The following is a 16,821-nucleotide window of genomic DNA, read 5'->3' on the forward strand; positions in this document are numbered from 1 at the left end:
TGCTTTAGGTAAATAGAAGCAAAGTAGAGAGCTTTTCTGATATCTGCTTCTTCTCAATTGGCTTCAGCACAAAATAATCCTTAAGCCAAAGTGGCATTTTTGGGGTGGCATATTCTGCAACCCTTCAGTTACACATCTGTTCATATCACTGCAGTTGCTGAAATTCACAGATTGACCTCATGGCTTTCAGAATAAGGTTGAAATGACTTGGGGTGGCACATAGGACCCTTCATGATCTGACTTCTGCCTTACCTTTCTAGCTTCCCCTTTGCGGGGTTCCTACCTCTACCCATCCTCAACTATAGTTCTGGCAAAACCAAACTACTGGTACTGAATGTATCACATTCTCTCTAATCTCTCAGCGTTCACGCATGCTACTCCCTCCAACTGGACTGGAATCCCCTCCCTCCGACTCTACTTCACCTTACAACTCATTCTCCAAGGATTGTTGTGGGGTATTATAGCCTGAGGAAGACTTTTCTGGACACTCAGTACTACTACCACCCTTCTTTGTTCTCCTATAATGCTTTGTGCGTATCTTTATTATTACCCTTGTGTGAGCTGGAAATGACTTGTCTGTCTAATTTCAATCAATGAAATCCTCAAAATTGTGCCTCTTTAATCTCTCTAAAAACCTGTCCTACTTTTGCTACTGGGCCACTGTAAAGTCTTCTATTGGTTTCCCTGTTTCCATTCCTCCCTTCTCCACAACCAACCCATCTCAGCATCATTACCAGAAGCATCTTTTTCAGATGCAGATTGAATTAATATGTCTTCTCTGCTTCAAAGGGGTCTTTCAAGGAGGGCTTAAATCAGAAATGGTTCAGAAAATGTTACTTTCACATATGAATGAATGAAGTCAAAGACGGCTTATATAGTGGGAATTTGCTAAAACATTTTAGGATTAATAGACTATCAATCAGTGGAAAATACCACGGAGAATATTTTAGGTGCCTCTTTAAGGACCCCTGAATAGGCTAGATTTGAATGCATTGTTGAGAGAGAAGAATTGTGGGAATGAATACTGGAAAAATTGCCTGGAGACAATCTAAGGAGAATTTTGAGTGCAATCCGAAAGGGTTGCACCATTAAATGTGTTTTATGCAAGACACAATTGGGTTCTGCATCTAATTTCCCTGCTTCAGACTGATACAGTTTAGGAAACTTAAATGGGAAGTGAAAGGAATTATTTTTCATTATCATTATTAGGTGACAGATCATATTATTGATCCCAAAAGACTGATGGAAATCTCAATGTCATGGCAATGCCACCCCACTCTCTGTCAGAAAAGAAGCCAAGAGATGTGTTGGGAGGGAAAGAGCTGAGGGGGCAAATCGAAATCATTTTAAGAGCTGCAATTTTAATGTTCTGCTATGAAAATTACTGAGATATAGACTGACCTAGGAAACATTGTTTAAAAGAAAACTATCAATTACTGTCATATTTAACCAAAGCCAGTGCCTGTTTCAATGCTTAATTTTTTAAATGTGTACCAATTATAAGATAATCATATTCTTATAAGAGAATCTAACCAATAAGAATAGGAAAAATTAGGGGGAATATGCCATTATTTAAAAAGAAAATAATATGCTACAAAAAGTTTGTCTTCAGAGAATATGATAGGCTATTTAAGAGGATGCTCCAGTGTAAAAGCTTGGTTATCAAATTCAGATGCTTCAGGGAAGGACTCTTCTTTTGTACCACAAAATAAATAGTTTGCATTAGGGCAAGGTTCCCCTCAATGGTCTGAATCATCTTTGACTGGCTAATAATTAAGCCAGTGATTTTTAATTTTTAAAACTACTTTGAGACAGGGAAAGTTTGAATTAATGTAGATTCTGTTATTATTCTTAAATGCTTTTAAAACAATGAATTGAGAATAGCAATGCCTGGATTAGATTTCCAGACCTACAGTGATTGAAGAACTTCCACTACATTATGTCAATTAGTCAACAAATATATCTTGCTGCTAAAAACAAACAAACAAACAAAAAACTGAGTACAATGTGCTGATGAGCTACATGTTTTGTAAACAGAGTTTAAGTCATATAATTATTTTTCAGGAACATATTAAATATTAGCTATCATGATTTTGAATGCGGGTTGTGACAATATTGTGGGATATTTTATGACACTTAAAGGAATATTTAAGGCTAGTGAAAGGGAGGTCTGTTGAATTGAATGTAAGTATCTTCCTCCTGCCCTCTATTAGAAGGACATTTACTGATAAGGCAGCAGCCTTAGGAACAACATGAAAGGTGATCTCTACTGGTTACATACCATTTAAGAAAGACTGGTGGTCAGCCATAAAAAAGAATGAAATACATAATGCCATTTGCAGCAACATAGATGGACCTAGAGATTATCATACTAAGTGGATTAAGTCAGACAGAGAAAGACAAATACCATATGATATCACTTATACGTGGAATCTAAAGTATGACATAAATGAACTTATCCACAAAACAGAAACAGACTCGCAGACATAGAGAGCAGACTTGTGGTTGCCAAGGGGAGGGGGTTGGGGGGAGGGATGGATTGAGAGAGTTTGGGATTAGCAGATGCAAACTAGTATATATAGAAAGGATAAACAATAAGTTCCTACTGTATAGCATAGGGAACTACATTAAATATCCTGTCATAAACTATAATGGAAAAGAATATGAAAAAGAATATATATATGTGTGTGTGTGTATGTGTGTGTAACTGAATCACCTTGCTGTATAGCAGAAACTAACACAACATTGTAAATCAACTATAGTTCAATAAAATAAATTAAAAAAAAAGAAAGACTGGTGATTCAATGAGTTGAATTTAATGTTAGAAATTGAGCTGAATGATAAAACATGAAGTGTTTTCAGACTATAAAGGCACATATCAGCAGAGTCTAAACTATGAGATTCTAAAGCATGTATTAGTCTAGGAGAGTAGTACTAAAGCTTTTCTAGACTAAAATTAAAATAATTATTAAACAAGTAGTGATTTAATAAAAAAATAAAGAAAGAAAGAAAAAGACAAAAAAGAGAGTGAGAAAAAGGAAGGGAGGGAGGGAGGGCGCAAGAGAGGAAGGAAGGAAGGAAGGGAGGGACATGGGAAAAGAAGAGAAAATTTAAAGGAACTGACTTAATACTTGGGGCCAAATTCAGTGGGATTTTTTCCCCATGAGAATAAAACCAAACATAAGACAATAAACATGCATAATATGTATGGACACAAATTTTGTAAGCGCTGCCAAAATGATAATGCTGCTTCTATTTTCAGAAATATTTTTATTGGACACACTCAGTTGATTTTATCCAGCTGTCAGCGAATACTTTCTGGAAGTTGCCAGAAAGTGAATTGAATGTGAACATTTAAAACAATGAGTAAATAATCTTAATCCATCCATGAGCATAAAGAAGGGCCTGTGGGGCTTCCCTGGTGGCGCAGTGGTTGAGAGTCCGCCTGCCGATGCAGGGGACACGGGTTCGTGCCCCGGTCCGGGAGGATCCCACATGCCGCGGAGCGGCTGGGCCCGTGAGCCATGGCCGCTGAGCCTGTGCGTCCGGAGCCTGTGCTCCACAACGGGAGAGGCCACAGCAGTGAGAGGCCCACATACCGCAGGAAAAAAAAAAAAAAAAGAAGGGCCTGTGGGCCAAAAGGCTTCCATATCTGCTTTTTGGCACAGGTATCGAGGTGTTCCTAGACCTGGTTTGTGTAGGATGTGCTTTCAGAATTGTTTTTCCAATGGAAAAGCTAGGTTTATGATGAATATCTTCTGTCTTAAAAGGTCTTCCTGGTGGCCAATAGTAGCATCTTTTCCTGAGATGCCTGCCTGGGACCGGAGAACGTCTGCTGCCTGTGCTAGATGGATTCAGACAAGCTCAGGTAGGGATCTGGCCCTTGAGTTCACACTCAAAAGTTCCCCAATGCAATGATGAGCATTCTTGGTTCTTCGGTTACAAAGAAAAGATAATGGCGTGGCTAAGATGCCTGGTTACCCAGCAGCACGTGGCTTTTGTACCAACCCCGGGCGGAGGGAGGACCGTGAGCCAGGCAGGAGTTTGGCCAAGGGATGTACAATCACATCCCATCTCAGCTACCTGCTAGCTCTGTTAGGTAACCTCAGGCAAACTTGCCCATCTGAGAGTGGGTCTACTGATGCCTGCCTCCCAGGGATGGCGCACTTCTGTGCAATTATGTCAGCAAGAATCTGTGTGCCAAGCGCACAGACCAGTCACGGTGCCTAGAGCCGTCATTCTTGGCGACTCTGAGGTGCCACAGCTCAGACTTGGATAATTGGTTGTTTTTTAAAATGAAGCTAAAAATGATAGAATCTTTACCTAACACCTAGGGATATCTGGCTGCCTGCCTCCAACAAAGGTACACTAATACCAAATTCAGACTATTAATAATGAATCAGAAAGAGTGGGCTTTACCCCAGAAACCAATTAAAGTACAGCCAGGGGCTTTGAAACCAGACAAACTTGGGTTCGGATCTTAACTTCTTAATAGCCATGTGGCCTTGGGTAAGTAATTCATGTCTGTCAATTTTCTCCCACGTAAGATGGCTTCATGGTACTTACTTCAGTATGGCGTTGCCTAGATTAAATGAAACGATGTGTATGAGCGCTGGCTCTGCCGCTGACTGGCTGGAGGACCTTGGGCAAGTTTCTCAACCTCTGCTTCAGTTTGTGTGCAGGTCAGAGGCTTTCAGTCATCCCTAATTCAGAGGTTGTTCAGAGGATTACATGGAAAACAATTAAAACAGGGGCTGCCACATGGTGAGTACTCACTAAATGTTAGTCATTCATTTTTTCATCGTCACTTCTTTTTTTTTAATAAATTTATTTATTTTATTTATCTATTTTTGGCTGTGTTGGGTCTTCATTGCTGCACATGGGCTTTCTCTAGGCGAGCGGGGGCTACCCTGTGTTGCGGTGTGTGGGCTTCTCATTGCGGTGGCTTCTCTTATTGTGGAGCACGGGCTCTAGGCGTGCGGGCTTCAGTAGCTGTGGCACATGGTGTCAGTAGTTATGGCTCACGGGCTCTAGAGCGCAGGCTCAGTAGTTGTGGCGCACTGGCTTAGCTGCTCTGCGGCATGTGGGATCTTCCCGGACCAGGGCTTGAATCCGTGTCCCCTGCATTGGCAGGCGGATTCTTAACCACTGCGCCACCAGGGAAGCCGTCATCATCACTTCTTATTCAGCGATGTTATTATAACAGCCAGAAATTAGGTTGATTAGATGACAATAGCACAGACTTGAAAAAAATGCTTTAACCGTATAGAGTATAAAACGGCAAGAGGAGTAACCTCCTAAAAGCAGTATGCAGAGTCTTGCTCTCTTGAGTTTAGCCTTACACAGACTCTCAGTGGAACGGAAAGAGGGGTCCAGGTGGAGGAGAGAAGCAGTAGCTGTTTTGGAAAATACTGAGAGAGGAGAGGACCATTCTACAGGAGCGAACCACCCATGAGCCACCAACGCTGGCCCCAATGCCATCTTTTTTTTTTTTTTTTTTTTTTTGCGGTACGCGGGCCTCTCACTGCTGTGGCCTTTCCCGTTGCGGAGCACAGGCTCCGGACGCGCAGGCTCAATGGTCATGGCTCACGGGCTCAGCCGCTCTGCGGCATGTGGGATCTTCCCGGACCGGGGCACGAACCCGTGTCCCCTGCATTGGCAGGCAGACTCTCAACCACTGCGCCACCAGGGAAGCCCCGCTGCCATCTTTGAGTATCACCATCATCTTGCATTTCACTGTTCACCAAGCACCTCTCATCACACACTTGACCCTCACCTGGAGTAGGTGGATATTCTGAGTGGCCAACCCTCATGTTACACACCCCACCCCTTTCAGGTTTTTCCTTTTGCCTGGTGTTCTCTGTGGTAATGTAACTTTTTCCTCATACCAGGAACTAATTCAGAAAATATGTTGCCATGGAAGTTGCTGGAAGTTTCCACGTATTGACAAGGAAAAGAGTTAATTGACCTGTCGCACCACACCACCTCCCCAGAGCTCATCTTTAACTGCACGCAGGAGTCACTGAGTAAACACAGCATCTCTGCTGTGTGCCTCTAAAGCAGGCAGGATGCCTCTTGACGGAACTAGATTCGAAAAAAAACCCAAAACACACCTGCTCCAAAGATAGGAGACAGTGTATTAGCTGTGTCAGGCTTACTGCCGGATACCCTTTAAGCCCAGTCTGATTCTTTTCAGGCCCTTGACACATGCTAATTGGCATCACTCACTCAGCAGATGCTGAGAGGAGACTGGCTCGCTTCCTGCTTCTCCTGTACCCAGCAGGACATCTTTCCGTAAACACCAAACGGGATGCCTTAAATAATGAGAAAATATGTGAAATGGGACTGAGATGTATTTAGACCGTTTATTCATCACTGAATATGGCCAAGACCTTCTTGCGCTCTTTTGGGGGGTGAAGAAGAGTGTCACAAACTGTGGGACAAAGTAGAAAGTGTGACACGTGGAAACCAACTGTTGTCAGCACTATTTGCCCGCTGTGGCCTTTCCTCATCTCAGTGCGCAGCCTCACAGCTCCTTCCTGAGTGTGTTTCACTCATTGGATAAATATTTATTTGCAGATATTTATTTCTACTGTTCTTGGCGCTGGGAACACAGCACACACACACACACACACACACACACACACACACACACACACACACACCTGCTAAAAATTCTTGCCCTCGTGGAACTCCACAGTAACATTCAAAATACATGGGACGTCAGTTGGCGACGAATTTGATGCAGAAAGATAAAACAGGAAAAGGGGAGACGGAAGGTGGGCTTGGGGTGGGATATCCAATTTTAAATAAATTGGTCAGAGGCCTCGCTGAGGCAACACTTGAGCAAAGACCCGAAGGAGGCAAAGCCAGTCAGGCAGGAATCGGGAAAAGAATATTCCAGGCACAAAGTGGTAGCGTGCCTGGTGAGCACAGAGGCCGACGGGTGGGCGCAGAATGAGGGGGGATGGGGCCGTGGCAATGAGGCCAGAGAACTGGCAGGGGTCGGGGAAGGGTTGAAGACCATTATGAGGACCCAACCGTGGCTTTACAGTAACCTGTGCAATTTTTAAAACCAAGTGATGGGGCTTCCCTGGTGGCGCAGTGGTTGAGAGTCCGCCTGCCGATGCAGGGGACGCGGGTTCATGCCCCGGTCCGGGAAGATACCACATACCGCGGAGCGGCTGAGCCTGTGAGCCATGGCCGCTGGGCCTGCGAGTCCGGAGCACAACGGGAGAGGCCACGACAGTGAGAGGCCCGCGTACAGCAAAAAAAAACAAAACAAAAAACCAAGTGATGGTTGGATGGAGCTGAGGCCTGGGAGTGTTTCTGAAGTCTCCACTGGTGCCTCCCGGGAGTAGTCAAGGGTTGAGACACACTGAGTCCAGAGGAAGGACATGAGCTAGCTTACGCTTCAGAAGGATCATGGTGGCTGTAGTTTTAAGAACAGGCTGTAGGAGGACAAGGGTGGAAGCAGGGAGACCAGCAAGGCTATAGCAATAATTCAGTGAGGGATGCTGGGGGCCTGGATGGGGATGGAAAGGAGCTGGTGAGAAGAGGTCAGATGCCTCCAGCTAATTTGGAAGGTAAAGCCACGGGGACTTCCCCACTGATGGAATGGATATAGGGTATGAGAGCAAAAAGGAGTCAGACTTGACACCAAGCTTGGGGGCTGAGCAGTTGGAAGGATGGGGTTGCCATTTGGCTGAGATGAGAAAGACCACAGGAAAAACCACGTTTATTCAACAACCCAGAAGGCATTTCTAGGTCAAATATAAACACGTTGCATGGAAATGCCCATAGATAGTGACGTACTCTGCGCCTGGCACTTTCCAGGGGTCAAGAATGCCTTTAAGAGGGACAGGGTGGGGTGGGGCTGGAGGGCGAGTTTCTATAGCCAAGTATGGTTAAGGTAGTTTGATAGCAAATAATAAACACGTGTTCCAAGCATTTTCCAAAAATAAACTGAGGAGATAAAGACATAGCCAGGAAAAATTTCCCATAAATGCCTCTGCCGCCATCTCCTCTAAATCTTTAGGACCCTGTGGGAAAAGGCTTTGTTGCCTTGCAAGAATCCTGGCAATGGCCCTAAATTCAAGAGATGTAAGGGATGCTTGCTGCCTCTCCCTTCTCCCCAAGTGTGCAGTACTGAAAACTGAACAGAATTAGAGAGTACTCTGAGTGACAAATAGCAGGGGAGTTAGTCAGCCACCTTATTGCGATAAGCAGGCAGTCCTTAAAGGGCGATGCCTGAGTCCAGTTCCTCAGGGAAATCTCAGACCCTTTACAGGGCTGCATATAATCTCATTTTCCAAAACCCTGTCAAATGCCTAAGATGCTTAACGTTGACCAATTAAATGAGAAAAAAAAAAGTAATAACATTCTTTTAGCAATCAATAACAATCAACATATGATTTGATTTGTCATTCAAATCACTTCATTTCGGACTAATTAAGTCCTATTTAAGGTCCTTATTCACATTATATATTATAATTAATGATATAATTTTTTTAATTGAATCCTTACGTGAATAAGATTTACTAACTGAATAAGATTTATTAACACAAATATTTCCTGACAAACTTGGCCCGGGATCAAGAACGACATTTCCTTTGGCTTTTAGGAAAGAGTCAAAGTTATTATAAATGGTTGCTTAGGGGAGATATGGCTATTTTCTCCACTTATTTGAAGTAGGTCAGATTGAGAGCTCAAGGCTTCCCTAAGGTTGTAATTAAGTATGAATATTAAAAAACTGAAAACAAATAAAAAATAAACAGCCTTCTTAGGCTTTCACATCACAGGCCTTTCATTAAGTTTGTACCTCAGGCAAGATCCTTTTCTTTGGAAAAAAGAATATAGTTTAAAAAAGAAACAGATTAAAGAAAACCAAAACAAACAAAAACCCCTGTGCCATAGCTCTTGAAGTCTAGACTCCTAGAAAGATTCACTCAAGCATGAACGCTTTGGAGACGTATTTAAGTGGACAGAGCTGAGGCAAAAATGCACACAAACACTCAGTAAGCAGCCTGAACTGTGTAATTCAATCCTGCAGGTCGGTCACATCTTTCTGTCTCTTCCCACCCAAATCATTTACTCTTATAAAACTGGCTTAGTCAAATCAATATCTAGGCTAGCAATGTAAATTTAGTTACAGTGAGGCTTGGATAAACATTAGCTCTGAGGTATTTCTTGGTCCATAGAGTGATAACTGAATTAAGTAGCATTATTTCATCATTGCTGTACGAAGCCCACATTGTTACACAAGAGAAGCTAATATTTCTAACTCTTTTTAGCTTGGCCAAATGTGCTATAAGCCTTTACATGAGCCAATTTACTATGCATCCTCCTTGAAGAGCTACGAAATAGGACCACACGGCAGCTACATTTTCAGCGAGGATGGAATGCGGAATGAGAAGGGTTCACGCTGGGCCGCATCCAGAGAACCAAGTGATCAAACTACCGAAGGGGGCCCACTGCAAGGCAGTTCCGAGCGCACCAATGCCGTGTGTCCTACAGCCGCTCTGGTTGAATCCCCAGTGCCCCAGAGTACGTTCACAATCCTGCCTTCCATCCTGTCTGCATGTCCAGCTGTGGACAACAAACCAGACCTCTCCAAACACAGAGGCCTCCTTGGAGCCTCCGCTCAGGCAACCTTTCTTCAGGAAAACTCCCCTGACCTCCCTGTCTTTGGGCCCTTCTCTAGCAGCGCACTTGCCTCATTAAAGCTGTGTTTCTGCCTCTCTTCAAACACTGGGAGCTGCTGGATTGTTGTTGATCTCTGGGTCGAGCTCAGGGACAGGCACGTATTAGGTATTCAATACTGTGTGTTGAATGAATATAATTGAAAAGTTGACATGCAAACACCTACTATGGGCTAGGTGCTGGATAAAGGGATAGAAGACATCTCCTCAAGTAGCTGAGGACCCGGTCAGGAAGATGAGGAATGTGAATAGAGACAGAACGATAAAAGCCAGCATCGCTTAAGGGCCAGAGCAGCGAGCTGCCGAGGGGAGGGGGAATCACTGCGGGACAGGGTACGGAGTCTTGAAAGAAGAGCCAGACCGCTGGAGGAAAGGTCTCCTGAAGCCAGATAAGCAGAGGGCAAAGGGGACATGATGAGCAAAGCCCTCTTATGGAGCTGGAAAGTATTACAGTTTAGTCTATTACAGTACAGACATTAAGAGGCTGGGTTCTGGATGGATCCAGACAAAACCGGATCCAAATGGACGTAAAAATACCTTCCTCATAGGTATGGGACAAAATATGTAAAGCCCTTATCATGGAGCTTACATATAAAAATGTTATTATTTTTTTCTGTTTTTATAATTTTATTGGAGTATAGTTGATTTAAAATGTTGTGTTAGTTTCTGCTGTACAGGAAAGTGAGTCAGTTATACATATACAAACATCTACGCTCTTTTAGATTCTTTTCCCGTGGAGGTCATTACAGAGTATTGAGAAGAGTTCCCTGCTGTCATTGTTATTATTCTCATTCCTCGGGACATGGCTAGGACATTCAGAAGTCTTCATTCTAACTGTGATGGACGTGAAGTTTGGGGCTGTGAGTGTAGATAAAGGACCAGTGTGAAATATTAAGGTCTCTTTCTCCTCTAGATTTGATCACAAATGATAACAAATGAGCAGTCAAATTTTAAATAGAGTCCCTGACATTCATTTTAGAGCACTATGAACTAAGTTTGCACCACCTCCTTACAATATTGTCTTTCTGAGGTAAGGATCCCAGCTAATGTAACATTCAGAGCATCTATGGGCTGGCTATTCAGTGTTCAAGCCTGTGTCACATTAGCCCGACAGGGTAAAGCAAGGTCTCTGCTAATTATCTGCCTCTTCTCATCTCTTATTTGCCAGTTTAGTCACTAGTAGACAAATCAACTCTTACTCGTGAATTGTTTCAGGTTTTTTGTTTGATCTCTCAGTTGTACTGTAATCTCCTTTAAGGGGAGAGAACAGTTATTATACATCATTTACGGCCTCCACACTATGTAGAAATGCTTAATAATCTTCTCCTGGCTACCACTGGCCACTCATCACCAAGGGTTTGGCCTTTGATCTTATGATACTCAACTCCACGACGCCAAGATCCTAGTGCATAGATGTTAGTGTAACTGACACCATCTTGGGCCCTTACAATTTCTCCTGTCCTTCCTCTGACCCTCCCCAGGACTGTACTGTGCAGTAAATCACTTCTCTGTCGTCAAGGGCTTTGTAGTTAAAAGATATTGTTTAAATAATCATTAGGACCAGGTGGCCTCTATGCTCTGTTAGGCCCCAAACAATGATGGAAACCTTCGCTGACGTATTCCTGGCGCCCAGGAGACTAGTGACCCATTCATGAATCTTGACTTAGGAATGCCTGTCCCGTTTCCAAGCACCTACCCCCTTACCCTAGGTTAACTACAAAATTGCCTCAATGGCCCCTCAGTGGTACGGAGTATGGCTGCAAATGCTTCTGGATGGTTACCTGCCGGATCCCAATCCCACCCTGTAAGTTACCCTATAATTGACTGATCCATTGATTATACGCAGCCGCCTGCCTCATTTTTCAGTCTCAGTTCGTGGGCACTTTTCGTTCCCTCCGTCCTGTAGACACTTAATATATACACATACACTGAGTATGATGTTTGATACTTTGCTGATATATTACCTAATAGAGAAGTTTAATCAGGTAAGCTGATGATGCTACCTTATGCAATAATTTTTTTTATTATTTTGAGAAATCTAATTTAAAAATTAGCTGAAAAAATCCCCCACTGGCTCTGAATTGCCCCCTCCATTCTTCTAGACATTTAAAGCAAATTATCAGATGCCCCCTCCAATAGGATTATTTTTTCCTGTAAATTGGGGTCATTTTTAATTTAAAAAAATTGAACTCAATCACTTATTCATTTAAAAATCTTGAATATGTCGCTTATGATGATGAGGCAGATATTCGCTTTGCATATTAAGCAGTTTCATGTGTGAAGGGCAGCCAGACTGAAGAGAGCCCGCAGACTAAGGAGGCTTCGTCTATTAAACCAAATCTTCTTAGGTAGATTTCTAACTTTGCTACTTGTGACTCATTGTGTTTTAAGGGAAAAAATAATAATAATTTCCATCTTTATTATGTTTGAATGACTTATGATCCCCCAACCCTTCATTCCTCTTCTCCCAGATTTGCTGTGAGCACTAATTACATTTATGAGTTTACTTATTGCCCGTGCTTTACATAGTTATTCTGTTGGTAGAACATCCCTAAGGGTTCTGTGCAGAGATATTTTTTAAATGATTCTCATGATAAAAACGACTTATTAGCTGAGTCACCTGGGAACATTATTTATCCCTTTTAAGCCTCTTTTTCCTATCTGAAACAGTGGGGGGGGGTTAATATTTCCCATTTCAGGGCTTCTGTAATGAGGAATAATAAACCCCAATTCTCACACTTAATAAATTAAAGCCAGTATAAATTCCATATATATGTATATATGTATGTATATATGATATATACACACACATACATATCTCTATCTATATCTGTATACAGATATATAGATATCTATATATATATAAATATATCTATATATCTATATCTATCTATATCTATATATCTATATATATATATCACCTCTTACAATTTATAAAAGGATCTGTGTTTCCATACTCTGTTTACTCTGATCCTCACTGTAAAAGGATTCCCCTTCTGGAATCTATTCACAAATAACAACGGTCCTGTAAGCAGTCCTCTCAATTAGTCAAGAGGTTATTATAAGAGTTTTTGGTTCTACATTTTATATGTTACTAACAAATAATACTTGCAAGGGTGAACTACCATCATCTTTCCACACTAATTTTCATATTATAAAAAATAAAAAATATGAATTGGGGGCTGGCTCTTGGGCAAAGAGGGATGAGAAAACCGTGAAAAGAATTTCACTGCTCTCTTTTAAAAATATCGTTCTAATATATTGAAAAAACAAAGAAGTTTGTTCTCTGTAGCTGAAATCTGCACTCGTATCTTTGGAATATGCCTTCACTTTACTATGATCTAATCAAATTTGAAAGCCCCAAAGCTCATTGTTAGGAATCAGATCTGCTGTTGCCGCTTTCAAGCCAAAAATAGTTTTAATAAATGAAAGAATCAGAGATCTAGTCATCTCAAAGTAGTTATTCTGTATTTCATAATTTAGAAAAATAGAAATCACAAATTATAGCCAACAATTTACTCTAGAGTTTATTTAGTATCAGAGGATCACTCTTTCGTTTTCCCAACATATTAGAATTTTTTTTAAGTGAGCGCTAAAATTCTTTTTATTAATAAATCCATTAGCAAGTAATAATAATGTATTTTGACAGAGCCCCAAACGCAAAATTTGCTACAGCCCCATTTTTTTTGGCTGTGTTTCAACAAAATAAGCAGAAGCATAATTATTTGGAAATTTCAAAAAAATATATGATATTCAGGCCTTACCTCAGGTGGCCTGAACCAGAACCTCTGGTTGGGCAATGTATAGAGGGTACCTGCTAGAAACACTTGTTTATCTAACTTTCCCCTGTGATCCTATGGAGAAGCCTGGGTTTAGACCTATTGTTAGACCACTTGGTAAACCAGATGACACTAAAAGGTGACAATCACCAAGCAGCAGTCACGGCCAAGAAAAGCCAGCAATATTGCAGGGTGTTTAGGCTATATCCTCTTTTAACAGTGCTTAGCAGGTTGATACAAATAGACGTCTTTTTAGAATCTGGACTGTGCGTCTTCTTGTCCCTCTTATGCTTCCACCCCCATAAGTTTCACCTATGTCCCTTCTGATTAACATTTCAGAAAAATGTTTATTTAGAAAAATGAAAAAACATGTTTTCTGGGCAAATAATTCAAGCAATCAGCGCTAAAAATTAATCAAAATTTTTTTTTAATATTTAAATCTCTCTAGGCCAAACGGTGAGGATTCATGAAGAAGTTAACTATAAACTAATGTTTTAGGCCATTAGTTCAGATTATAAGTCTTAAAAGTGTATTTTAAAAATGTAACTCATGATTAACTAGACAGTCTGTTGTCGTGAACCTAATATCTTCTAATTATAGTGAAAAAATATTGTAAGCCCAGGAAAATTTCACATCAATGATCTTTGCTTGATTTTTCCAATGAGTATCCACCTCTCTCACAACTGTGTAATAAAAAATACTAAGTACCTTAAAAGAATAACCCAGTTACCTAAATCCAGATTATTACTTAGAAGGAAAATTATAAAAAAGTTTTGAGCGGAACAAATTTATAAAGTACAAATTAGTTCTGTTCCTATATTTAAAATACATGTGATCAGGCTACTACCAAAAAAAAAAAAACAGGTACATGTAAGAACTTAAAATTCCACATCATAACAGTCAGTTCTATGCTTTACATCACCGCGCCTTCCTATTCCTGTCCAAAACAAAGCTTTGCTTTGCAGCATTCAGGATTTTTGTTTGTTTTCTTTTTTATTATTTTTATTGAAATATAGCTGATTTACAATGTTGTGTTAGTTTCACACGTACAGCAAAGTGATTCCGCTTTATATATATATATATATATATATATATATATATATATATATATATATATGTTTTGTTTTGGTTGTAAATATGTTAGTTTTTTTTTTTTCTTTCTTTTTTTTTTTGCAGTACGTAGGCCTCTCTGTTGTGGCCTCTCCCGTTGCGGAGCACAGGCTCCAGACGCGCAGGCTCAGCAGCCATGGCTCACGGGCCTAGCCGCTCCGCGGCATGTGGGATCTTCCTGGACCGGGGCACGCACCTGTGTCCCCTGCATCGGCAGGCGGACTCTCAACCACTGCGCCACCAGGGAAGCCCAGTATGTTAGTTTTTATCTCAGCTCAGCCCATCCTTTAACCAAGCATCTGGATTAGGACCAGCCAAGATCAGGCTTTCCAAACTCCCCACTCTAGCACTGTCCATGTCCCCTTGCCAAAGGCAGCATGCGTTTCCTAGGAGCAAGGGTTTGAGGGCTGAAGGACCCTAGAGAAAAGGTTGAATTCAGAGATCCTCTGCAAACTCCCTGCCAGCCAGGCTTTTTCACACTCAGCATTGGGGTCATCACGGCCCCTGGAGGCAGCCCCTCCCCTTGCTGGAGAGTGTCAGTGGTTCGAAAGAGTTTTCCCTTGTGTCCAGACTCCCCTGTGATCTTGAACAAATCACAGCATCTCTGAGTCTGAGATTCTCCAAATATGAATGATGAAAGGAGTGATGATTTCAAAGGTTACACAGATCACAGAATTCTTCCTCATTACTTAAATGGCAGGAACTGGAATAAAATGTTTTCCTATAGGGACTTCCCTGGTGGTGCAGTGGTGAAGACCCCAGGCTCCCAATGCATGGGGCACGGGTTTGATCCCTGGTCAGGGAACTACTATGATCTCGCAAACCGCACAGTATGGCAAAAAAAAAAAAAAAAAAAAAATTAAATTAAATTAAAAAAAAAATGTTTTCCTGTAATATCTTTGGGGCTGAAGGATCTTATCTAACCGGTGAGGTCTGTGTTTAAAAGGCAGAGGCAGGGACTTCCCTGGCAGTCCAGTGGTTAAGATTTCACCTTCCAATGCAAGGGGTGCGGGTTCGATCCTTGGTCAGGGAGCTAAGATCCCACATGCCTTGGGGCCAAACACCAAAATATAAAACAGAAGCAATATTGTAACAAATTCAATAAAGACTTTAAAAATGGTCCACCTCAAAAAATAATAATAAAAAAAATAACACCGGCAATAAAGAATTGTCAATGCGACTGAGCAGTGGCTAACATCCTATTCCCTCGGCACACATCACCCACTCCTTAACCCCCAGCTGACCAGCATCTGCCACTGGGAGCCTGGCTTGGCACTTATCAAGCTGTCACCAAGTACCCAGTTCCCCCAAAACATTGCCAAAGTCAGTCTTCCCTCCTCCTCTGGTTCTCCAGTTCTCCAAATATTTGTTACTGTTGCCTAATTCCATCTTTTAAAAATTCTCTTCTCTTGGCCCCAGGGACAACACATCCCTGATTCACTCTCCTTTGCCATTTTCTGACCTCTCTTTTGTCTCGTTCTTTGGCTCCTTCTCCATCCCCATAGTTAAAAATAACCACTTTTTGACCCTCTTATCTTCGCCAGGAAGAATCCCAAAACTCAGCTCTCCTCGCAACCCTGTCACTAACTCACTGTGTGGCCTCAGACAACCCACAACCCTCTCTGGGCTTCCTTTATCCCTGAGAAAGGAAAGGAGCTTGACTTGATGATCCGAAATCATAGTCCCTCGGAGCTGGGCAGTGCTACACTAGTCTGTCCTAATCCCATTCCTGTCCTCCATCAGCATATGGTACATTTTCAGAAAGCCAGTCCAAGTCTGTAATGGAGCTAAGACCACCAGGAAGTCATCAATTCCAGGGTAGAAGAAACCTTAGACATCACCTAGTCTGAAATTTTCATTTCATAGCTGAGGAAACCTAGGTCAAGAGTGGGTACTCGGGGCTTCCCTGGTGCCACAGTGATTGAGAGTCCGCCTGCCGATGCAGGGGACGCGAGTTCGTACCCCGGTCCGGGAGGATCTCACATGCCGCGGAGCGGCTGGGCCCGTGGGCCATGGCCACTGAGCCTGCGCGTCCAGAGCCTGTGCTCCGCAAGGGGAGAGGCCACAGCAGAGAGAGGCCCGCGTACCGAAGGAAAAAAACAAAACAAAACAAAAAACAGTGGGTACGCGATTACATCACAGCAGGGATAGGAATGAGGAGGAGGTCTCCGGGGCTCTCACATGTTCCAAAATCAGAGCTTAAATATCTTCCAAACCTGGTTGAAATGTAT

Source organism: Pseudorca crassidens, chromosome 11, assembly GCF_039906515.1.
Source record: "Pseudorca crassidens isolate mPseCra1 chromosome 11, mPseCra1.hap1, whole genome shotgun sequence".
NCBI classification, from domain to species: domain Eukaryota; kingdom Metazoa; phylum Chordata; class Mammalia; order Artiodactyla; family Delphinidae; genus Pseudorca; species Pseudorca crassidens.